Source organism: Martes martes, assembly GCF_963455335.1.
Source record: "Martes martes genome assembly, chromosome: 9".
NCBI classification, from domain to species: Eukaryota; Metazoa; Chordata; class Mammalia; order Carnivora; family Mustelidae; genus Martes; species Martes martes.
This window is the reverse complement of record NC_137896.1, coordinates 79,864,580-79,891,436: the sequence shown is the minus strand read 5'-3', so window position 1 is coordinate 79,891,436 and position 26,857 is coordinate 79,864,580. Positions and strand designations below refer to the sequence as shown.

The following is a 26,857-nucleotide window of genomic DNA, read 5'->3' as shown; positions in this document are numbered from 1 at the left end:
AATTCTTTTTTTTTTATATTCTAATTAATTTCAGATTTATTAAACATATTTAAAGCTGAACAATTCCTACTAGGGAAGTCATCAATTATGAATGGTAAGACTGTAGATCATTTATTTAATCAGTTATGGTGTTACAAAGACAAAATCAAAGCAGGCTTCTTACTGTGAAAATTTCATTCTTGAGAGTTCTATACGGTAGCTCTGGGTGCAGAGCCATTAAAGCATCCAATTCTTGATTTCGGTTCAGGTCATGATCTCAGGGTTGTGAAATCAAGCCCTGCATCAGGCTCCACACTGAGCATGGAGTCTGCTTAAGATACAAACAAACAAACAAACAAACACCACTTCTGGTTACATTTGAACAAAGGAAAAAAGGTAGCACCATACCACAAAGTAAATAAGGTGCTGGCTATGGACAAGTAGGAAAGATTAAAGTAAAAACTAAAAATAAGAAAAGAGAAAATGCTATTATTCTTCACTAAGGAAAAAGGAAAATATTTCAAGTTGACGGTAAATTTATAAACTGCTTTTGTCTATCCCTGGCTCTTCTTATAGGTAAAAAAAAAAAAAAAAGCTCTAATCATTTAGAATCTCTCAACTTACCAATTCATCAGCTGAAAATGGCCAATATCAGTCATTTAAGTATCTGCTTTCAGCATGGGTCATGATCCCAGGGTCCTGGGATGGAGCCCTCTATTGGGCTCCCTGCTTAGCAGGGAGGGAGTTGGCTTCTCCCTTTCCCTCTGCCAAGCCCCTGCTTGTGCTCTCTCACTCTCACTCACTCTCAAATAAGTAAATAAAATCTTAAAAAAAAAAAGAAAGAAAGAAAAGAAAAGAAAATTGCCAATAAAAGGAAACTGCAGCAAAAAATAAGCTATAAAGTGGATAGACAAATTCATTCCTCACAAATCTGTGTAATTAGTCCTATTCATTGCCATCTATGCAAGGAAGTTTCTGTTTATCTGATGTCTCTGAGCCTGGGAAATTACACAAAGTCAAACAGGGTTTGACTTGTTTAATTTGACAGAACTAAAAACAGAAGTTAAATCATATTTCAAAGACAAATTCATATTTCCCATTAAGAGTTTTAATATACAACTGACTAGTGCTTCTGTTGGGAATTACTGCCAAATTCTGCAAGGTAATTTAACAAATTTACATATTAAGAAACAAGAAACTAATCTGATTTCATAAAACAAAAATTTGGCCAATAAGAGACTCACCTACAGAAACTCAGGACACATTTTAAAACTGAATAACTTGTGCAACTATTAACAAACACTGTACAAAGAACTTTTACAGTTTGCTGGCTGCTCTAATATTCCATAATGGGAGACCACTGAACATTTAACCAAGCCCAAATCTGGTGATAGAGAGGTAGGCAAGAATGAGAAAAAATAAAAGTATCCAGTGTATTAAGAGTGTGGATCTGGTTAAATACATTCACATAGCATGTAATAGAACACTCATGACAACTAAAGATTGAACATCCACAATTTCAAAACAACCTTAAGCAACTGGGAAGGTTTTGATACACAGCAGTTGGTCTCTGCTCAGATAGGAATTTTAAACATGTATCTTAGGCGGTATTACTAGCTAGTAAGCAAACCTAGTCAACTTCCTGGCATTTTTTCAGGGCAATTTTACGGAATTTACTTTCTTCCTTAATAAAATCAAGTCTTAATACTTCATTATCAGCAATTTATTTACCTTTTTGTATGCCTGAAAATTCTTAAAAATACTGAAAATACTGGATCCGGCTTTTTTCTTGGTCATATGCAAGACTTCTAAACTTTATTCAGAATTGATCAACTGATCATCAACTATTTACTAATGCTTGACACCATGTTAAAATACCTGCTCACACTATGTTTATAGCCTAGTAGAAGGCCTACAGATCCTATCTATGATTTTCTGTGTTGAAAGAGTTTTAGCTCTGGTTTTTGAAACAGTTTCACTGGCTAGCTAGACATAGCAAACAAATCAAACTGTTAATACAAACAGTCTTATCAGGGTGCCTGGGTGGCTCAGTAGGTTAAGCATCTGCCTTCAGCTCAAGTCATGATCCCAGAGTCTTAGGATTGAATCCCAAATTGGCCTCCCTGCTCGGTGGGAATCCTGGTTCTCCCTCTCCCACTACCCCGGCTTGTGTTCCCTCTCTCTCTCTCTGTCAAATAAATAAATAAAATCTTAAAAAAAAAAAAAGTCTTCTCTATTAAGTAAGACTATCACCTTGAAATTACAGAAATTAAAGAAAAAATATTTCAGAACATTTTAATGTGAAATTCATTTCAATGTATGTTTCCATATTAATAAAAACCTAATCATAGTAATTCCAGAATTTTTAATTAGTCACCTACAGCAAAGTAAATACACCTAGCCACCCGCTATTCTAAATATTAACAGAACATTTATTTACATCTTGAACACTCTAAAGCAACTAGCTGAAAGCAGAAAACTCAAGTAATAATGGGTACTTCATCTAGCCAGCACCGCATCAACAAACCCTGGTGGAAGACTGTGAGTTTCCATTCTACAGAGTGACCCAAAGGACTCTGAACTCAAGGACTCTAGGCACAACTCAGGGTAAGGGACTCACTCTGAAAACTGAGAGACGAAGTGTAATTCTACATATTGAATAATGCGGTGCCCAGCTTCCTTCCCTCATTGACTGCAATGCAACTGTGACACAAACTACCCAGGGTAGGCCTAACTTCACAATGGCACAATGCTTCATGAGGAGGACACAACTTCAGACACCAGCCATGCAGCTGGAGGATTCCAAGCCATCTGTACTTCACACCAACTGGCTATGCATTTGGGGATTCCCACTACCTCCTTAAGTTCAATAATTTAGCAGAACAAGTCACAGAACTCAGAAAAGCACTCTACTTTACAGTTTTACTATATAAAGAAAGGAGAGAAAATCAAGACCAGACAAAATGAGAGATGCGTAGGGCAGGATCTAAGAGAGTCCCAAATGCAAAGTTTACATGTCTTCTCCCAAGAGAATCAAGATGCACCACCCTCCTGGCACATCAATGTATAACAAGATACACAGTATTGGGGGTTTTTTTCCCTTGGGTTTTTTTTTTTGTTGTTTTTAAGATTTCATTTATTTATTTGAGAGAGAGCAAGCACAAATGGGGAGGGGCAGAGGGAGAAGGAGGGGAAGCAGGCTCCCACTGAGTGAGGAGCCTGACATGGGCCCTGATTCTAGGACCCCAAGATCACTACCTGAGCTAAAGTCAGATACCTAACCAAGTGAGCCACCTAGATACCCCCACAGAGTATTGTTTGTCAGAAAAACTCACCCTACGATAAAAACTCCAGAGTTTTTATTAGGGTTTCAGTACTAAGACATGGTTGATTAAATCACTGGCCATTTGATTTAACTCAATCTCCAACCTCCTTCTCCTCCCTGAAGGTGGGGCTGATATGGGATGGGTCAAAGCCCTTCTCTAACCAAGTAACTGGTCTTTCTGGAGTTAAAAGCCCATGTCTGGAGTCACCTCAGCATAAACATCTAGGGGCTCACTATGAGTCACCTGGATAGCAAAAACTATCAAGTCTGGTCTGACACCCCTACTACTAATAACAAAAACACTACTCTGTTCACTCCAGAAATGTCAGGATTTAAAACCTCTCTCCCAAAAACTAAGAGCAGTGACCAACCAAATACTTCATTACACAACAGGCTCCAAGAAAATTGGCAGTAGGACTTTTGGAGTATTGGAAAATTTCTCTCTACAGAAAAACCTGACCAAAAGAATGGACCTATAGAGAGGCATCTGGCTGGCTCAGTTGGTGGAGCATGTGACTCTTGATCTCATGGTTGTGAGTTTAAGCTCCACACTGGGTAGAGAGAAAACCTCAAAAAATAAATAAATAAAATCTTAAAAAAAAAAAAAAAAAAAAAAGAGGGGCGCCTGGGTGCCTCAGTCAGTTAAGCCTCTGCCTTTAGCTCAGGTCATAATCCCAGGGTCCAGGGATCAAGTTCCACATTGGGCTCCCTGCTCAGGGGGGAGACTACTTCTCCCTCTGCTCGTTTTCTCTCTCCCTCCCTCCTTCTCTCTCTTCTTCCTTCCCTCAAACAAATAAATAAAATATTTTTTAAAAAATGGACTTATAGACACTGACTGCAGGGTACATACAAGAGCACCTTATAACCAGATTCAGTAGGACATAGCCCTACTCATACTCTCAAGCCTTCCAATCAATCTTTTAATACATCACTCTTGAATATTAACAATAGTAAAGACACACCTAAAAATTGAGGAAAGCATCTCACATGAAAGACAGAGACCAAAAGAAACAGAGAAAAAAGACGTTCAAAAAAACAGAAAATTCAGTAAACTCTTTTAAATTCAAAAAATAGCCTATTATTAACATTACCAGAAATACACAAAGAACTCCCCATATAACAAATACTAACTCCTTTTTCATGGGTTGTTTGTTTGTTTGTTTTTGGAACATTAAGAAAGAAGAAAGAATTCCTGGAAATTAATTAAATAGCAGAAATAGAAAATTCAAAAGAGGATAGTTGAGAAAATTTTCAGAAAATTCCTGAAAAAGGCAAAGATCTAAAAAGATAGAAGATAAAAAAAAGATTAAGAACATGAAAGGAATCTGGCAAGAAGGCGTAACCCTGAGTTCCAAAATTAGAAAAGAAATAGTGTGAAGGAAATTAGATTTCTTACAACCAAAGGACACGCATTTCTAGATTCAAAGTGTAGAGATTATGGGTAATATTTCTCAGCCATGAAGAAATTAACCAATTCACTAACAGTGCTTTTATGTAACCTAAAGAAAGCTGCTTAAATCTCGGTTTCCTCACCTGTAAAACTGAGAAATATCAAGCTTGCAGTGCTATGAGAATTAAACAAAATAACATTTATAGGGTCTGCCCTAAGGTTCAACCTAACTGGGGTTTCAAAAAAATATTAATTGCCCCGCCTTATTCCTATTAATCATGCATTATTTCCTACAAATAAAAATTTTCTTTTTCCAATACTCATAGTCATGTTCTATAGCCTATATAAGATTTCTAACGTATCATACATCTCTTCCTTGTCCTAGCATCATTTGTTTTCCTGAGAATCTTTAGAAGTTAAAAAAAAAAGTTAATATCTCATTTTTATGTAAGACTTTAAGATTTCAATACATAAAGCAGGGGAGGATATGAAAAGACAATTTACATGAGAGAATATACAAATAATAAACACTTGGGAAACAATACTTAACAGTATTAGGACAAAAGCATTAATATGAGAGAAAAATGTTTTCCTTAACCCACTTAGGTTCCCTGGCTGGATTTGAAAATTAAACTAAAAAAAAAAAAAAAAACAGATTCAGAAGAAAAAAGCACAAATTTATTTACCTAAGTTTTAAGTGACATTGGAGGCTTCATAAGAAAATGAGGCCCCCTCCCCCTGCAAAAATAAAAAAAGAAAGAGAAGAGAAGACAAGAAAATGAAGGCCCAAAGAAAGAGAACAGTTAGACCTGTGTACTTTTATATTAGGTTTGATGAAGAGTGGACATTCATGGAGGAATATGATATGTTAAGGAGTAAGAAGCAACTGCAGTGAACTGTTGGTAACTTAGCAAGGCCTGTTTGTCAGGATTCTTTTTGGCATCCTTTTGTCTTTGGATACAAGAATGCTCCTTTCTTCTGGGTTTAAAAAGGGCACCTGTCAGGGGCCCCTGGGTGGCTCAGTGGGTTGAAGCCTCTGCCTTCGGCTCAGGTCATGATCTCAGGGTCCTGGGATTGAGCCCCGCATCGGGCTCTCTGCTCAGTGGGTAGCCTGCTTCCCCCACTCTCTCTGCCTGCCTCTCTGTTTACTTGTGATCTCTGTCTGTCAAATTAATAAATAAAATATTAAAAAAAAAAAAGGGCACCTGTCACAAGAGGATTAATGGCCTGTTTCAAGGAAGAAAAGCAAGAGAGAGGTCAGAGTAAGCTTCCTGCTCTTCCTTGTCTCAAACTCCTTAAAATAATCAATATGCCAACATGCCATATTTGGGGGAATCATGTTCTGAACCCCAACACAGATTTACAAGATCTTAAGATACCCTGTAACACTAAATGAACAAAAACTACACACAAAAAAAATAATTTTAAACAATACTGACCCAAAACAGTAAAGCCAGTACAGTAAGTTATTTATAAAGTGGAAAAACCTCATGGAAAGTAACATGTTGAAACACAGTATGTTCATGAGCTTTCATCTAATAACCCACTCCTAAGAAATAAACCAAATACAAAATTCAACAGAAGTAAAAACTATGTATAAAAACACAAATTGAAAGGTTATCCATAAGAAATTCTAGATATAATTCAAACATGTAATAAACAAGTAAAATATAAGTATAGTAAAGTGTTAAATGGTCAATAAAAATAATTACTAACACTAACAGAAACATGACAAAAAGTATTTCTAAACCAAAAGATTATTTAATTTCTAATTTAATATTCTGACAGCAGGATAACAAAAATAAGGCCTGTCCTCAGAAAAATCTAAGATGGAACCCTGCATTTTAGTATAAAAATCAGATTGGAGGTGCCTGGGTAACACAGTTGGTCAAGCATCCAACTCTTGGTTTTGGCTCCAGTTACGAGCTGGAGGCCTGAGTTGGGCTCTGTGCTCAGCATGGAATCTACTTAAGTTTCTCTCTCCCTCTCTCTCTGCCCCTAAGCCCCACAGGTACTCTCCTGCATGTGCACTCTCTTTCTAAAATGAATAAATCTTTTGAAAAAATCAGTTTACAATTTATATATTATGACTGCTACTACATAAAACTTAATGTTAACATGTAAACAAAGACTAAAAAAATTATTAAAATGAAAACTTCTTTGGTAGAGGGATGCCTGGGTGGCTCAGTTGATTAAGTCATATCATGATCTCAGAGTTGTAGGATGAAGTCCTGCGTTGGGCTCTGTCCTCAGCAACAAGTCTGCTTGTCCCTCTCTCTCTGCTCCTCCCCCCACTCTCTCTCTCTATAATAAGGAAATAAACTAATTTTAAAAATAAATAAAACCTTTAAAAAATTGCTTTGGTAGAATAATGAAATTGTGATAGTTAGGGGCGCTTGGGTGGTTCAGTCAGTTAAATGTCTGCCTTTGGCTCAGGTCATGATCCCAGAATCCAAGGACTGAGCCCCAAGTCAGACTCCCTGGTCAGTGAAGAGTCTGCTTTTCTCTACCCCTCCCCACTTCCCTATTTGTGTGCTCTCTTTCTCTCTTAAATAAATAATAAATCTTAAAAAAATAAAAAATAACAACAAAAAAGAAATTGTGAATAGTCTTTTACCAAAATTGTCATAAATGGTTTGAAGGGGCTATATTTTTCCAAATGCAGTATAATATGAACCAGTTTTCATGATTTTAATAGAACAAATTTAATGAATTGCTGCCTGCTTCTAAGCAATTTTTGCTCAGACTCTTAAAAATTTTAATATGCCTCAGTTTATCTTTTAACAGTTTGGGTGTCAAAAGAGGAACCTAAGAGAGATCACTGACAGTCCCAACGAACGATGAACAACGAAACTGTATTAAGTACCCACTGAGCCCTTTTGCTCACTGCTTTCTCCTTGAATCTGGAAGTCATAAATAAGTCCCTCTGGGATATTTGGGTTCCACAGCTCTTGTGTTATGACCTTTCAGGCTCTATTAGAGCATTTCTTTGTCCAGACTAGGTCCAGAGTCACACTGTGCCTAATAAACAAGACTGGGTCCAATATGAGGCCTCAGGAAAATCAATTTTAGGGAAAAAGAGAAAAAAAGAGAGAAAACAAGTTCTTCTGAGTCCAAAGAGTCTAAGGTCTCTTCTATCTGGGACTCCAGTTAACTGTAAATATTAAAAATTACAGGCCTAGGGATGCCTGGGTGGCTCAGATGGTTAAGTGTCTGCCTTCAGCTCAGGTTGTGGTCCCGGGGTCCTGGGATAGAGCCCTGCATCAGCCTCGCTGCTTGGTGGGGAGCCTGCTTCTCCTTCTCCCTCTGCTGTTCCCCCTGCTTGTGCTCTCTCACTCTGTCAAAAAAATAAATAAAAATATAAATAAATAAATAAATAAAAATTATAGGCCTGGACCTGTGTTTTTCTGAACAACTAGGTTATGTTTACCAAAGATAACCTTGAATTACAGTGGCCAGAGTGGAAAACTTTTAACCTAGATAAATTTACTCATTTATGAAGTACCTTAGAGATAAAAGGGTCTCAGCCACAGTAAAGAGATTATTTTTCTTCCTTTATATTTCTGATGACCAGGATGGGACCTATTAAGATACCCGAGTCACTCTGGAGCCTGCAAATGAGATCCTGGGAAAAACGGCAGAAGCAGAAAAGGGTAAGAACTCTTACCAAAGAAGCTCTCTTGATCTCTGTCTATAGTAACCAGTCAAGAGAGAAAGGTAAAATTTCACAGCGTCCCTTCTTTCCAAATTCATACTTTGTGAGTTTGGCTTGGGGGTATATTCATTATTTATTGATCCTTTCCTACTAAAAACAGCAGTTGCTTTCTTGTTTGTCTTGTTTTATGTCCTGTGAACTTGGTTTAACTTTCCACGTGTCTGGGCTTGTAGGCCAGCAATTCTTGTTTGTATAGACAGCTTAACTACAAAGTTGGGGCCCCCAAGAATTTGACCAGATGGAAGCAACACAACTGCAGCAAGTAACTCATCAACTGCTTCCAGCTCTCATAAGAACTATCTAGGTCCTTCTTTATTTTGGTTATCTTTGGGAATGGTTCTGGATCTTCAGAGAGCTGCATCTTTTGACCCTCTCTGGGGACACCTCTTGTGTCCACAGTTAGGCCATAAAAGGCTTACTGGTTTTGGTTTTGAGTCACAGACATGCCTGTGGTCTAAAAGAAAAAGGGAAAAATAATAATTTTTTAAAAAGAGTGTAGTACTACAAGGAATATTTTGTTTGGCCAAAATTTGATAAGATATTTGAAAAGATTTTTAATGAGTTCTACGGACAGAAGTGGCCAAATTGGAAATGGATGTTCAGATACTGATAGAAACTTTTGTTTTAGGTCTTCTCCCCTAAAATACAATAAAATAAAATACACAGTGAAATCTTATGAATTCCCTATTTCGGAAATCTCCCAAATTTAAAGAAGTAAACTGAAGATAATGTAGTTGGGTAAGTGGGTGAGCCGCATGATATCACTCAGGTTGCAACCCAATTCTTTGAAGAACTAAAAACAACTGCCCTTGTCTTACAAATCGTACCCTTACAAGAACAGAAATCCAACTCTAGAAGCAATTCAAACTCACCTATCCTTTTTCTCAATCCCAAACCTCCCCTATTCATCTCAAAATGCTTGCAGATATTGTAAAAGATCTGGCCATTATAAACAAAATTCCTTTTTTGGAGAAAATTTACAATCTTTCCCTGTGCCTTTGAGATGTAAGTGTTCTACCTGGTCTTCTGTACAAACCAAAAGCCATCTCCCTGAAATGCAAACTTCAGGGAGATCATTCTTATCCTGACAAAAGGAAGCTATCTGGAAACCAGGCAAATTAAAACTGTTTAAGGTCTTCTCTACAAATAATAGTAAAAAGCTTAAGCAATCTGAGCAGGTAATCTTACATCATCTGACAGAAATACAATTTGGATCCAACTGTCCTTTATAAAACTATTGAGTTTTGTATTGTTGTACCTACCCCTAGCTAAAATTTTAAAGCAAAAGCTATAAAATATCTTGTGTCTGTATATTTATGTATGCCTATGTCTATATATTTATGTATGCCTATATATGTATGTAATAGATATGTGTGTTTTTCTACTTCCAAATGGTATTGCCAAAATTAATTTATAAAAGTGCTCTCTTTAATTGGGTTAAAGAAAAATAAGTGCTTATAAACTTTTGTCTCAGAAATATAGAAACTAATCCAAATGTTTTTCAAGTTCATGTGATCTAGAATAATCTTTGGTAAATAAAGGCTAGTGTATGTTTGTTGGCTTAATTAAAACAGGCATATCTTTAGGCTTACCAACATTAAATATAATGTAGGCATACAATTTTTATTCTACCTGGGTTTACTAAAAATTGAATAAGTCCATGCAAACTGTTACAGAATTTGTAAGCAAGAAACACAACTAAAGAAGATGGCTAGCTGTTTAATGTCTGATAAAACTTTCATGATTAAGTTAAACATAACTTAAGAACAAATATATTAAAAAGATGGAAGACAAAAATTCATAAATGAAATTTTCAACAATTATGTTTTATAGTATGTCCACTTAAAAAGAGTTTCCAAAATCTTTTTGATAACTTGAAACCTTCAAGTTACACCAAATCAAGTGAAGTGATAAATATTTGACTATCTAAATCATTTTCAAATAAGATAAAATATTAATACATTAATTACTAAACATAAGCTTATCTACTTTGGGTTCATTATTGAGGAACTAAAAATATTTGGGTCTATTAGTAAATACATCTTAATGTTACGTTGAAAAACTTACTATGAGAAAGATATACTACTAGAAAGTATGAAATGTATTTAAAAATTTGTGAATCTGCAGACTGCTTTGTATAACTTACTCGACAATTACTTGCTTCTTAGTTTTCACTAGAAATTAAGGTTTCTTAGAGTTAAGATTCTAATTAATATATGTAATTAAAACTACTGGAAATAATAGGGGTAAAAGGAAACAACTATGTACAAAAAGTTGGTAGAGAAAATAGAATAAGTATTTGGGATAAAGAAAGTTAAAAAGAATGTGTTTTTGTGAAGGGAAAAGAGAGTAATTTTGTCCTAAAGTAGAATGACTGCATGAGAAAGAGGAAAAATATAGGCCAAAACCCAAATGGATATAAAAGAAAGCTGTAGAAAGTTGGTGGAGAAGGAATCTTGGGAAAGAAATTTATGTGTGGTCAAGAAGGCCAAAACTGACAAGAATTTCTCTAAGTTTTTAAAGAATGAGGGTTTTTTTTCTTTTTCTTTTTCTTTCTTTCTTTTTTTTTTTTTTTTTTTTAAAGATTTTGCTTATTTAATTGACAGAGAGACACAGTGAGAGAGAGAACACAAGCTGGGAAAGTGGGAGAGGGAGAAGAAGGCTTCCCGCAGAGCAGGGAGTCTGATGTGGGGCTCAATCCCAGGACCCTGGGATCACTACCTGAGCCGAAGGCAGACACTTAATGACTGAGCCACCCAGATGCCCTAAAGAATGAGTTTTAATGTACATTAGCACAAAATTAGAATGTGGTTTTCTCTCTGTAAAAGGACAAAGTGTTCCTGGACTATTGGTATGCTCTTGATAAGAGATTACGAGAGTTATTTCATTACCTTTTGGGTAATTTGCCTGGAAAGCAAAGATTTTTGTGCCTTACCAAGTTCATTTTCTGTTTAAGTTGTCTATCAAATCTTTGATCACTTGGAAAAATGAAGTCTTCTCAATATTAAAAAAGCAAAGTTTTATAACTGTCTATCTTTGCCTTTAAAATCTATTATCCCTTTAGTTAAACAGATAATTATTTTTAAACAATTTTTTCTATTTATTTATTTGTCAGAGAGAGAGAGAGGGTGAGAGTGAGCACAAGCAGGGGGAGCAGCAGACAGAGAAAGAAGCAGGGTCCCTGATGGGCAAGGACCCTGATGTGGGGCTTGATCTCTGGACCAACCAGCTGAGCCACCCAGGCATCCCTAAACAGATAATTATTATTTCATAATGATCTATGATCATATTTAATCAAATGTTCAAACCTTTAACACTGTTTACAACTTCCAAAATCAAATTCTAAATAGAGTCCTTCTGACTAACTTTTAGATTTCCCAGAATGTCCCAAGAAAATCTCAAAGAATTTCTCTCTCACCTTCAAAAAAAAGAGATGTTAATTAGGTTTATTTGCCATGTTAAATTACTTGGGAAGTATACTGTTATATATATACGGATATATGTATAGGTATTTCAGAAACTGTTTTAAGGTAACAGACATTGTCAATACTCTCAGTATGTCACAGAAATAAATTTCTTTATCAAATAAACTCTCATCAGATCTTTAATCATGGCCATTTTCTAAGTCTTTTTATCATTTACAGTTACTGTTTTCACTTTGATGCATTTGCCAAAGTACTTCATCTTCAGAAAAATTTATGGAAAGGACTGACAAGTACCCTAGAATACAGGTTTCTGATAACTTTAAGGTTATACCACTAAACTGGGCAGTAATTTCTAAAATTCTAATGGAAAAAGCAGGTTCAATTAAAATAAGAATAACATGAGAGTGAATGAGGTGATAAGATTGATTATAATTTTTAATGGCTTTCTATTTGACCCAGCTCTTTAATATTTTGATTTTGCAAGTTTAAGGAAACCTTTCTCTCTTTCCTCTTAAGCTATTTACAACATAAAGCTATTTGGCAAAGTGTATTTCTGCAAACAGAATTGAAACATTTACTTTTCCTCCATACCTGATTCCTCCAGAATTTGGAAACTTACTCTTATTTTAATGGCAATATAATTATTTGCATAAATGCAAGGAAAATCTATTTTCTTTATAACAGGACACAATTAGAAACATTCGATATGTTACCAAGGTTTTGACTGGTACATTATCTTTGATAATGATGTTCACAAAATCAGATACGTCCAAACATTTTTGAGAAACTAATGTTGGGGGCACCTGCGTGGCTCTGTCAGTAAGCATCTGCCTTTGGGTCAGGTCATGATCCCAGGGTCCTGGGATTGTTCCTGGGATCCATCCTGGGATCAGGCCTCATGTCAAGCTCCCTGCTCAGCAGGAAGCCTACTTCTCCCATTCCCATTCCCCGAGTTTGTGTTCCCTCTCTTGCTGTGTCTCTTTCTGTCAAATAGATAGGTGAAATCTTTAAAAAACAACAACAACAACAACAAAAAAACTAATGTTGACTTTATAGAACCAATAAAGCCCTTTGGAAAAAACTGTGTGGTACCTTGCTTGGACTATTTGGTTTCCAAGTCTTACTAGGTAAGTAAGAAAGGTCACTTCCTGGCATCCCCAGTAACAGCAGGATATTTTGCAGAATAGAGGAATTCACTCCAATCTATAGGTATCCTAGACAATGCCAAATGGTAAGTCTTTGCCTTGCCCTCCTAGCTTCACGAGTCTCCTTAAAAGTCTAATTCAGGATTTCTTGAGAGCTTGTTTGGAGGTTCTAGCAGGGGAGCGCAACTACTCCTATACCCTTGACCGAAGAATGGTCCTCTCCTCTATCGGAGAAGGTCATCCTCTTCAACCGAGCACATAGCTTCGGGAGGGATGCACATGGAGCAGTGAGGGAGGAAGGGGACACCCGCCTAGCCAGCCAGATCAACCAAATCAACCCTAGCAATCAATGGGGTGACAGATGTCACAGCCAGATCACCCTCACATCCCCAATCCAGGATTTCTTATGAAAAGTTAGAGCAAAGCTGATTAAACACAACCTTTGTGGTCAATTCTTATTCTTAGAAAATAATTAGGACATGTAAGGAGCCGAGACTTATTGTGCAAACAAACAAGTCTTACTTTTTGATTGCCTCTGATAGAAATGGGGGTAACGATACAGAGAAAAAAAATGTTTCAACGGAAAAATATAGCACACCCTTGTGGTATTAGGTTCTGGTCTTGTTCACTGTCTTTGAGGCTCTGCTATCTACCTGTAAACTGGACTGGACCTTGAATTCTTACAGTTTCCTGGAATATCTGGCTACAGCTCTCTAAGCTAATGCTTCCAATTTTCTCCCACCCTCTAACTTGAAATCACTAAAAACAAAGACAGCTCACAAACCTCATTGGAAGGGATCATACCCAGTAACTACCCAGACAGCAGCCCTAACTACAGGACCTTGAACACTGGGTCCACATCTCCCAATTATAAAGGGTTCCTCCAAACTATAAAAACTGTACACTAACTGGAGATCTAAAATTAAAACTGACTGGATGGGTTCCACTACAGAAGCAAACAACACCTTAAGGTACAAAGTTCTCCCAGCAAAACAGATCAAGATCTTCATTACCAATATGAAACTGCATCTCATCTGCCGTTCCACTACACTTCTCTACTCTGTTAATGCACAAGGAGACAATGCTACTTAACTCTGACAACCATCACTGAATATACCCCTAAGTCCACAGATATATAATAAAAATCCCTAGACTCCCTGGATGAGGTGGTATTAGATAACAGAATTGTTTCAGGTTGCCTTTTGGCTGAACAAAGAGGAACCTGTACCATAACAAATACCGCTTGCTATACAAGACTAGCACCTTTGGTGTCATACAAACATAAGAAAGCAACAAAAAATTCACTTGTCACATTGATTTATTTCATATCAACTAGGCTGGTTCACGCGGGTTATGACTAAAGAGTATACTTCAGTCTCCTGATACTATCCTCCTGATAGTCATCATTGTATATTCTCCCTGGTGTGCAGTGTTCTCTCAAAGGTCTTAAATACTGGGGACCTGGATGGTTCAGTTGGTTAAGCAACTGCCTTTGAATCAGGTCATGATCCTAGGGTCTCAGGATCTAAACCCACACTGGGGTCCCTGCTCAACAGGAAGTTTGCTTCTCTCTCTCTCTGCCCCTCCCCCCTGCTTGTTCTCTCTCTCTCTCTCTTAAATAAATAAAGTCTTTTTAAAAATTTTTAAAATAATGTCTTAAACACATGTTCACAGCCACGAGATGGTCTCACTGCACTTGGAGAAACAGACACGGGATGGACAACAAAACAAAAACAATTCTGTGAAAGATAGCCAAGTAGAAAAATCCCAAGTTTACCTCATCCTACAGATACAACTAGATTATACCCACATCAGTATAAATAACCCAGAAAATGACCAAAAGACTGGCAGAACACTCTCCACAGCTAAATGTAGAGAAGAGGACACACTGAAGAGAATAGGAAGGGCAGAGATATAGTCGGGAGCAAAATGGACCTATAGGACTGTCTGCAGGAGGGAGGGACATGACAGGCACATAGGGAAAAGGAGCAGAAACAGACCCCAAGCACCCCAAGCACAGGGAATCGGCACTGGGAAAATGAATACCCATAACATGTGGCTTCAAAAACCACAGACACCTACTTTGCAAGTTCTTACAATCAGTGGGACTTAGCACCTAGAACTTTAAAAATGAGTGCTCTAGGAGAGCCAGGAGGGTAATAGGAAACTGAGTCTCTACCCTTAAAGACACAGCACAACAAAAAGCCCTGCTGAGACACAGCTTAGAGCAGTAGTGTGAAAAACACCTGGGTTACACAAGAGGGAGATTTGTTTACTAATCTCGGAATGTGTGCTGGAGGGGCAGGATCCTTAAGAGAATTCTCCAAGAACAAAAGGGCTGGCAGGTGTCATTGCCCTGCCTCACCCTCAAGGCTAGACACACAAACACCAGCAGGAAACAGCACAGCACCAACAATCTCCACCTAGCTTACTAACAAACAGCGCATACCACCCCTACATACTTCTGTGCATCTGCCCCCTCTAACCTAGCTGTCTGCAGGTATTTCCCTGACAACTGAGGGCCCTCTCCCATAGCAGACCTGCAGAGACCTTCCTGGAAACAAGCCCTTCCCCGGCATTCTCCTGCAGACTGCTCCCTCCAATACACCCTTGGTCAGAGCCCATCCAAAGTGGTGCGACAAGCTGGGCCCTGTGCAAGCAGCCCAGACAGGGTCTAGCACCACTCCAAAGTAACTTCTGCCCTGAGGAGAGGGTTAGAATCACACACATTAGTCTGACTGCAGTACTGGCAGCAGGCTGGGGCAGACACCTGCAGGCCTGGCCCACCAATGGAAGCTTCTCAGGGAACAACACAGGGAAACAACACAGTTCAGTACTACTATGTCTCTGGCAAATGCCTAGCATGACTCAACTCAAACCCAAGGGAGTCCCAGACTAGGCCACTAACAATATACAGGGACCAAACCCTGCCCAGCACAGGCAAAAAGAGCCATTGCAGAGACTGGACTGAATGCAAATGTGGCTCAGTAACAATTGCAGGGAGCATGCAATACACAGGGGACACCCCTGAAGTGCCAGGTTGTGATGAACAGGGGACAGTGTACTGCAGATTACTACAGGACCTATTTTTCATAAGGCGAAATTTTCAAGAGCAGGAGACATAGCTGAATTTCCTAACACACAGAAACAGACACACAGAGATAGACAAATTGAGGAGATAGAGGAATATGTCCCAAATGAAGGAACAGAACAAAACTGCAGCAAAAGAGCTAAACAAAACACAGATGAATAATGTGCCTGACAGAGAATGTGAAGCAATGGTCATAAAGATACTCACTGGACTGGAGAAGAGTGGAGGACCTTCAGTAAGACCTCAACAAAAGAACAGAAAACATAAAAAAGAACTAAAGAGAGATAAAGAACTCAATAAATGAAATTAGAAATATATTAGATGGAATAAATAGTAGATTAGAGGAAGCAGAACAGATAAGTGATCTCAAGGACAGAGTAACAGAATGCACTCAAGCTGAGCAGGAGTAATAAAAAATGAAAACAGCCTAAGGGAACTCAGCAACAACATCAAGCGTGGTAACATTTGCATGACAGGGATCCCAGAAGGAGAAAAGAGAAAAAAGGAGGCAGAAGATTTATTTGAAGTCTGAAAACATCCCTAATCTGGAGAAGGAAACACAAATCTAGAAATCTAGATCTAGTAGGAACAAAGAGTCCCCAATAAAAATCAAAGAGGTCCACACCAAGACACACAGTTACTAAAATGGCAAAAAGTGATACAGGGGGAATTTTAAATGAAGCAAAAGAAAAGAAAACAGTTACATAAAAGAGACACCCTTGGGGCGCTTGGGTGGCTCAGTTGTTAAGTGGCTGCCTTCGTTTGGCTCAGGTCACAAGCTCAGGGTCCTAGAATCGAGCCTCACATCAGGATCCCTACTCAGTGGGGAGCCTTCTCTCTCTGCCTACTCTTCCTACCTGTGTTCTCTCTCTCTCTCACTGTCAAATAAATAAAATCGTAAAAAAAAAAAAAAAAAAAGACACACCCTTAAACCTATCCCCTGATTTTTCAACAGAAACTTTGCAGGCCAGTAGAGAGTGGCAAGACATATTCAAAGTACTGAAAGAAAAAAAAAACCTGAAATGAACAATACCCTATCCAGCAAGGTTATCAGGGTAGGAGAGATAGAGTTTCCAAGACAAACAAAAGTTAAAGGAATTCATCACCACTGAACAAGCCCTACAAGAAATGACAAGGGGTGGGGGGAGGCGCAACCGGCTGGCTCAGTTGGTGGAGTATGCAACTCTTGATCCTGGGGTTGTGAGTTTGAACCCCAAACTGAGTGCAGAGATTACTTAAAAATAAAAATCTTAAAAAAAAAAAAAAAAGAAGCTTAAAGGACTCTAAGTAGAAAGGGAAGTCCATAAGCAGGAGTAAGAAATGTAGGAAGCACAAAAGCAGTAAAATTATATCTAGAAAAATCAGTCCAAGGATTCACAAAATAAAAGGATGTAAAGTGTGACACCATAAACCTAAAACGTGGGGGGAGAAGAGTAAAGAATGGTTTCAAACTTAAGCAACCATCAACTTAATAGACTTTTATATGCATAAGATGTTATATATAGAACGGTATGGTAACCACAAATTAAAAACCAGTAATACATATGCCAAAAATGAAGAGAAAGGAATCCCAATGTATCACAAAAGAAAGCCAGAAAACTATGAGGAGAGCAAAAAAAAGAAAGGAACAGAGAACTACAAAAACAGCCATAAAACAAGTTTTAAAATGGCAGTAAGTACACACCTGTCAATAATTATTTTGAATGTAAACAAACTAAATGCTCCAGTTAAAAGACACAGGGTAATGAAATGGATAGAAAAGTAAGACCCATCAACATGCTACCAACAAGAGTCTCTTTTCAGACCTAAAGACACAGGCAGATTGAAAGTGAAGGAATGGAAAAGCATTTTTCATGCAAATGTTAATTAAAAGAAGGGCAGGGTAGCAATACTTGTAGAGTACAAAACAGACTTTGAAACAAAGATTGGAACAAAAGAAAAGGAGGACACTAAATCATAAAGAAAACATTCCAACAAGAAGTTATAACAATTGTAAATATTTATACACCCAACATGGGAGCACCCAAATACATAAGAACAGCTAATAACAAACACAAAGAAAGTAATCAAGGGGTGATGTTAGTTAAGTGCATTCAGCCCAGGTCATGATCCCACGATCCTGGGATTGAGTCCCACAGTGCACTCCTTGCTCAGCAGGGAGCCGGCTTCTCCCTCTGTCTGCCACTCCCTCTGCTGTGCTCTCTCTGACAATCAGATAAATAAAATCTTAATAATAATAAAAAAAAAAAGACTCTAGGAGGACAAATTTTAAAAAAAGAAAGAAAGAAAGTAATCAAGGGGCATCTGGCTGACTCAGTACAGTGAGCAAATCTTGATCCCAGGGTTGTGAATTTGAGCCCTAAACTGGATATAGGGAGTACTTAAAAATAAAATCTTTAAGGGGCCCTGGGTGGCTCAGTCAGTTAAGCATCTGACTCTTGATTTCAGCTCAGATAGTGATCTCATGGGTCCTAAGATCAAGCTCCATGTGGGGCTCATCGCTCAGGAAGTCTGCTTGGATATTCTTCTCTCCCTCTGCCCCTTCACCCACTCATGCTTGCTTGCTTGCTCTCTCTCTCAAATAAATAAAATCTTTTTTAAATAAATAAATAAAATAAAATAATAAAATGAAACCTTTAAAGAAAAGAAAAAAGTAATCCATAGTAATACAAGAATAGTAGGGGACTCTAATACCCCATTTACATCAATGGACAGATCATCCAAACAGAAAATCAAGGAAACAGTGTCTTTAAATAACACACTGCATCAAATGGATTTAACAGATATATTCAGAACATTCCACCCTCAAGCAACAGAATATACATTCAAGTACATGTGGAACATTCTCCAGAAGAGATCACACATCATGCCACAAAACAAATATCAACAAATTCAAAGATCAAAGTCATACCACGCATCTTTTCTGGTCACAACACTGTGAAACCAGAAATCAAATGCATGAAAAAAATCTGGAAAAAGTACAAATATATGGAGGTTAAATAATATGCTACTAAACAATGAATGGGTAAAGCAAGAAAACAAAGAGGCAATCAAAAAATACACGGAGACAAATGAAAATGAAAACACAATGGTCAGGACACCTGGGTGGCTCAGTGGGTTAAGTATCTGCCTTTGGCTCAGGTCATGATCCCAGCGTCCTGGAATCAAGCACAGTGAAGGGGTCCCTGCTCAAATGGAAACCCACTTTCCCCTCTCCACCCCATTTGTGCTCTCTTTTGCTATCTCTGTCACTATCTCTGTCTCTCTCTCAAATAAATGAAATAAAATAAGAAAACACAATGGTCCACAATCTTGGGGATGCAGCAAAAAGAGTTCTAAGAGGGATGTTTGTAACAATGCAGGCCTACCTCAACAAGCAAGAAAAATGTTAAATAAACAACTTAACCTTACACCTAACAGAGCTAGAAAAAAACAAATGAAACCCCAAACCAGTAGAAAGAAGGAAATAATAAGGACTAGAGTAGAAATAAACAAAATAGACACTAAAAAAAAAAAAACAACAACAACAACAATTCCAGGAGTAGGTGCTTTGAAAAGATCAATAAAATTAGTAAATCTTTAGCTAGACTCATCAAAACAGAGAGAGAACTCAAACAAAATTAGAAATGAAAGAGGAGACAACAACAAATACAGAAATATAAAGGATTATAGGAAAATATCATGAAAACTTATATCCTAACAAACTGGATGACCTGGGTAGGAATGGATAAATTACTAGAAACATATAACCTTCCAAAACTGAATCAGGAATAATCTTTTCTTTTTTTCTTTTTTTTTTTTTTTTTAAGAAATAGAAAATCTGAACAGACCATTTACCAGCAAGGAAATCAAATCAGTAATCCAAAAAAAACCTCTCTACATACGAAAGTCCAGGACCAGAAGGCTTCACAAGTGAATTCTACCAAACATTTGAAGAAGAGTTAATACCTATTCTTCCCAAACTAATCCAAAAAAACAGAAGAGGAAGGAAAGCTTCTACATGCATTCTATGAGGCCAGCATTAACCTGATAGCAAAACCACATAAAGACACTACAAAAAAAGGAAGACTATGAATAATATCTGTGATGAAAAGATGTAAAAATCCTCAACAAGATAGTAGCAAACTGAATCCAACAATATATTTTTTAAAAATTACTCACCACAATCATACAGGATTTATTCCTGAGATGCAAGGGTGGTTCAATATTCACAAATCAATCAATGTTATATATAAGATCAACAAGATAAAGGATAAAACCCATGGGATCATCTCAAAAGACACAAAAAAGCATTTGACAAAGTACAACATACATTCATGATAACAAAGTAGGTTTAGAGGGAACATACTTCAACATAATATAGGCCATGTATGAAAATCCCACAGCAAACATCATACTCAATGGGAAAAACTAAGAGCTTTTCCCCTAAGATCAGGAACAAAACAAGGACATCCACTCTCACCAGTTTTATTCAACATAGTAATGGAAATCCTAGCCACAGTAATCAGATAAGAAAAAGAAACAAAAGGTATCCGTATTGATAAGGAGGAAGTAAACCTTCATTATTCGCAGATAACGTCATACTTTGTATTAAAAATCCTAAAGACTCCACCAAAAAAACTACTAGAACAGAAAAATGAATTCAATAAGATCACAGGATACAAAATTAATATACAGAAACCTGTTGCATGTCTATACACTAATATCACAGCAGAAAGAGATATTTAAAAAACAATCCCATTTACAATTTCACCAAAAATAACGAAATACCTAGGGAATAAACTTAATCACAGAGGTAAAAAAAGTCCTGTTGAAAAACCCTGATGAAAGAAATTAAAGATAACACATAAAAATGGAAAGATATTGCATGCTCATGGATTAGAAGAACATTGTTAAAATGTCCATAGTACCCAAAACAATCTACAATGCAATCCCTACCAAATACCAACCTCATTTTTCCCACAACTAGAACAAATAATCCTAAAATTTGTATAGAAGCACAAAAGACTCCAAGTAGCAAAAAAGTCTTGAGAAAGATACTAGAGGTAATACAATCCTAGATTTCAACATATATGATAAAATTATAGTTATCAAAGCAATAACAGTACTGACACAAAAACAGATGCACAGATCAATGGAACGGAATAGAGAGAACTAAACTAATTCTACCATTATGTGGTCAATTAATCTACAGCAAAGGAAACAAGAACATGCAATGGCAAAAAGATTGTCTTCAACAAATGGCACTGGAAACTGGACAGCTACATGACAAAAAATGAAAGTAGACCACTTTCTTACACCATACACAACAATAAACTCAAAATAGATTAAGAACTGAAATGTGAGACCTGAAGCCATAAAAATCCTTGAAGAGAGCACAGGCAATAATTTCTCTAACATCGACCATAGCAACATTTTTCTAGATGTCTCCTGAGGCAAGGAAAACAAAATCAAAAATAAACTACTGTGACTACATACATCAAAATAAAAAGCTTTTGCACAGCAAAACAATCAACAAAACTAAAAGAACCTACTGCATGGGAGAAGATATTTGCAAATAACATATCTGATAAAAAGCTAGTATCTAAAGTATATAAATAACTTAGACAACTTAATATCAAAAAACAATCCAATTATAAAATGGGCAGAAGACATAAACGGACATTTCTCCAAAAAGACATACAGATGGTCACCAGACACATGAAAAGATGCTTCGCATGACTCATTATCAGGGAAATGCAAATCAAAACCACAATGAGACATCACCTCCCATGTGTCAGAATGGCTAAAATCAAAAACACAAGAAACAACAAGTGTTGGCAAGAACATGGAGAAAAGGGAACTCTCATGCTTTGTTGGTGGGAATATAAACTGGTACTGCCACTGTGGAAAACTGCATAAAGTTTCCTCAAAAAATTAAGAATAGATTTACCACATGATCCAGTAATTCCATTACTGGGTGTTTACCCAAAGAATCTGAAAACACTAATTCAAAAAGATCTATGCCACCCAGAGTTTACTACAGCATTATTCACAACAGGAAAATTATGGAAATAACCCACATGTCCATCAATAGATGAATAGATAAAGAAGATGTGATACACAAACACACACAAACACACACACACATAGACACACAGAGGACTATTACTCTGCCATAAAAAAAAAAAGAATGAAGGGGCACCTGGGTGGCTCAGTCGGTTAAGTGTTTGCTTTTGGCTCAGGTCATGATCTCAGGGTCCTGGGATCAAGCCCCGTGTCATGCTCCCTGCTCAGTAGGGAGTCAGTTTCTTCCTCTCCCTCTGCCCCTCACCCCCACTCATACTTACTCTCTCTCCCAAATAAATAAATAAATCTTTAAAACCAAAAGAATAAAATCTTGCCATTTCCAATGCCATGGATGGAGACAGAGGGCATATGCTTAGTGCAATAAGTTAGTCAAAGAAAGATAAATACCTTATGATTTTACTCATCTGCGGAATTTAAGAAATAAATGAACAAAGAATTAAAGAGACAAACCAAAAAACAGATTCTTAACTACGGAAAACTGATAGTTACCACAAGGGAGATATGTGGGGAGATAGGGGAAACAGGTGAATGGATTAATAGTACACTTATGGGGCACCTGGGTGGCTCAGTGGGTTAAGCCTCTGCCTTCGGCTCAGGTCATGATCTCAGGGTCCTGGGATGGAGGCCCCCATGGGGCTCTCTGCTCATCAGGGAGCCTGCTTCTCCCTCTCTCTCTGCCTGCCTCTCTGCCTACTTATGATCTCTCTCTGTGTCAAATAAATAAATAAAATATTTTTTTTTTAAAAAGAAAAAAATAGTACACTTACGGTGATGAGCACTGAATAATGTATAGAAATGGTGAATCACTATATTGTACACATGAAACTAAACACTGTATGTTAACTACAATGGAATTAAAATACAACCTAAAAAATTCTTCCACAGACCTGACATCATAACCTATAATTTTCATGACAAGAACAGCTTAACCATGATCATGACTAAGAACTCTAATACCAATTACTGTTCAATCTCTCATGTATGAGAAGATGACCAAAAAGGAGGAACTGTTTAATGAAATAAGGAGGCCATTAGATTGAGGTGGCTTTAATGCCTTTAGTAGCCTACATAGGCAAACCAAAATCTAAGTTTGAAATGCCTCAAGTCTAAGACATCAAAACCTAAGAACAAAAAAATCACAAACAGCCAACAAGGCTTTCCCAAATAACACAACTGCTTAAGCCATTGTGAATCAAATAATTTCCCTGCTTTGCTTCCACCTCTTCTCTATAAATATCTTTCCCCTAGTTTCTGTCAGTAGAGTACTCCTAACTACTTCAAGCTTGGGCACAGCCAAACTGGAATCCGTTTTCATTCAATTAAACTCTTAAAATTTTTAACATGCCTCAGTTTATCTTTTAACAGCAGTTACTCTGTCTTTGTGTATGTGTACGTTTCTCTGTGTGCACCCACGCACACACACATTCCCATATTTGTGTGTGCTTTCTATGAAAAAGAAAGCAAGATACCTTCATTATTCCATTGCTTTATTATTTCTAAAATGGTCAGAATAGAAACAAGTATTCTGTACAGGCATGAGCCATGTGGGGACAAAAGGATCAGGCTTTAGATTTCCTTAGTTTTATTATAGTATCAGCAGTAACTTGCGAAGTGGGCAGAAAAACTGCAACTACTAACGAAACTACCTGAAAGTACTCTCAACAGCAAACTACTGGCATGCATTTGTTTGTTCCAATTTTTCAAATAAAGCACATGAAACACAACAAGGAAAACAGGATTGAATATGTAATTTGTTCTTTTCCCTAACTTCAATTTTTGTGAAATATTTTATCTCTGTTTAGAAGACTCAGCCTGAGAATACCCCAGAATGAGAACACAGGCTTCAGGATTAAAAAGATCTCTTCTTTACCAAATACAAAATCCTAAACAAATTAACAAATTTCTTTGAGCCTCCATTTCTTCCGTTTTCAAATGGAACTTATAATGCTAATCTCAAACGACAGTGGCAAGATTTAAAAGAGATAATATATAAAAGCATGAGATAGTATCCAGCACAAGGCAGGCACTCAAGAAACATTTTTCTTTTTTGCTTCCCTCCCTCATTTACAGTTATTCCACGAGCAGTTTCCTGTTTCTTAAGGGCAGATAATTCTTTAGAAATCTTTACTTACAGGGTGCCTGGGTGGCTCAGTCGGTTAACATCTGCCTTCAGCTTGGGTCATGGTCCCAGGGTCCTAGGATTGAGTCCCATGTCAGGCTCCCTGCTTGGCGGAAAGTCTGCTTCTCCCTTTTCCTCTGCCCCTTCCCTTGCTCGTGCTCTCTCTCGCTCTCTCTCAAGTGAATAAATAAAATTTAAAAAAAAAAAAAGAAGAAGGAATCTTTACTCACAACTCTTAATGGCAACAGAAGAAAAGACTACAGTCATTTGGGCTTGTTAGAGAAAGGGTTCAATAATAAAATCAAAATTCTATTTGGCAATTTGGGTTTTTTAATGTCAAAGAAGCAGTAAAATGTTGACAAGTGGAATGTCCTTTAAGTTTCAAATCTTTTATTGGTCTGCCTTTATTTTAAGATCAAGATTTTAAAGATGACATTAGTTTATGGAGATTTCAATTCAGCCAGCTAAGCAAGCAAACCAAAAAAGCTGAGGTACAACTTTTTGGCAAAAATAGAAAATGAGTCTCCAAAAAAGACTGCAAATCCTGTCCTTACACAGAAAAAAGACCGTTTTACTCAAACCTAGATGGCAATTTAAAATATTTCAGTATGGTAGTTCAAAGAGGTACAAAGAAGTAAAACAAAAACCATGCTATAATAAAAACAAGAAAAGTTATTATCACAGGAATGAATCTAGAAAGTTATGTGTTTTGTTTTAATGGGTGAGGGGGGCTTCAACATGTGCTTCTACCTTCATTTTTAATTTTCTTCACTAATAATCTTAAAGTGAATATTAGGGATGGTTTTTTGAAGGGGGTTTGTTTGTTTTATTTTTTAAATTAACAAAGCTCAAGGGGACTATTTAAATCTTTTCTCTAGCGTCCCTTCCGCTAATAATCTTTTTTTTTTTTTTTGAGAGAGTATGCCGCTAATGCACGAAGGCACATGCCCAAGCTGGGAGGAGGTGGTGGTGCTGGGTAGAGGGAGAGGAGGAGGGAGAGAGAATCTTAAGGAAGCTCCATACCCAGTGTAGAGCCCAACACCAGGCTTGAGCTTATGACCCTGAGATTATGACCTGAGCCAAAATCAAGAGTTAGATGCTTAATGTTCCTAATGTCCTCCCCTAATGTTCTTTTATGGATCTGAATTAATATTAGATGAATAAATATTTGGAAGAAATCTAAATAATTTCATTCTTGAAGTAAAAATTAAATTATTTTCTGACCTTGTAAAACAGATTTGAACTAAAATTTTTAAAAGCCATCTTTCTCCCATCCATTTTGCAATGACATAAAAATTTCTCATGCAAGTTTTTACTTGGAAAAAAACCAAAAACATCCTTGATAATGGAGATATAGATACAGATACACACACACACACACACACACACACACACACACACACAGGAATATTATTCAGCCATAAACAAGAATGAAATCATGCCATTTGCAACAATGTGGATAAAGTTTAAGAGTATTATTGCTGGGCACCTGGGTGGCTCAGTGGGTTGGGCCTCTGCCTTCAGCTTGGGTCATAATCCCAGGATTCTGGGATCGAGCCCCACATCGGGCTCTCTGCTCAGCAAGGAGCCTGCTTCCTTCTCTCTCTCTGCCTGCCTCTCTGCCTACTTGTGATCTCTGTCTGTCAAATAAATGAATAAAATCTTTTTTAAAAAAAGTATTATTGCTAAATAAGTTAGAGTAGAGAAAGACAAATACCATATGATTTCACTCATATGTGGAATTTTTTTTAAAGATTTTATTTATTTATTTGACAGAGAGAGAGAGAGATCACAAGTAGGCAGAGAGTCAGGCAGAGGGGGAGGGAGAAGCAGGCCCCCCTGCCCAGCAGAGAGCCCCATGCGGGGCCTGATCCCAGGACCCTGAGATCATGACCCAAGCCGAAGGCAGAGGCCCAACCACTGAGCCACCCAGGCACCCACATGTGGAATTTAAGAAACAAAACAAATGAGCAAAGGGAAAAAGAGAGGCAAACCAAAAAACAGACTCTTAACTTTAGAGGACACAATGATGGTTATCAGAGGGGGAGGTGATGGGGATTAAGGAATACACTTATTACAATGAGCACCATGAGTTATATAGAAGCGTTGGATCACAATATTATATGCCTGAAAACAGTATTATGCATGTTAACTACCTGGAATTTAAATAAAATCTTAAAAAAAAAAAAAAGCCCAACAGAACCTTCTGTATCTTCCCACTGAAGCCTAAACAGCCCCCCAACTTTGTTTAGTATATAAACTTTTTATCTGTGGCTACTGAGTAAGTTACAACTGAGCACTACCTTATCAATGGCAAATAAAACTTGTCTCTTCTGTTAATCTACCAACTGTCAGTTAATTTACAGACCTCCAAGAAATGGACCAATCTGGAATGTTGGAAGAGGGAAAGTTTTCCTCCCAACAGTTTTGGCAATGAGGATGGGATTACTGGAACTCCTTGCTTACTCTGGGGACTACAGCTGAGATCTCAAGCCCTCTGACCAAAGAGGTCAGGGTCCAGTGAGCAAGGGTGGTAAAAGCCTTTAGAAAGACTGGTAGAAACTAGTTCTTTAGTACTGTGATTCCTGGTCTGAGTAAT

General features: G+C 37.4%; 1 protein-coding gene across 6 annotated transcripts in view; it reads right to left on the bottom strand.

Moving 5' to 3' along the window:
- Positions 1-26,857, bottom strand: part of COMMD1 (copper metabolism domain containing 1) — a 230,101-nt gene that overhangs the window by 166,545 nt on the left and 36,699 nt on the right. The window contains exon 2 of one of the 6 annotated variants that reach the window (XM_080812859.1): positions 24,272-24,432. The exons of the other annotated variants lie outside the window; for them this stretch is intronic. The gene's annotated coding sequence lies outside the window, so the exon portion shown is untranslated. The remainder of the gene's footprint in view (positions 1-24,271; positions 24,433-26,857) is intronic. 6 annotated transcript variants of the gene reach the window in all.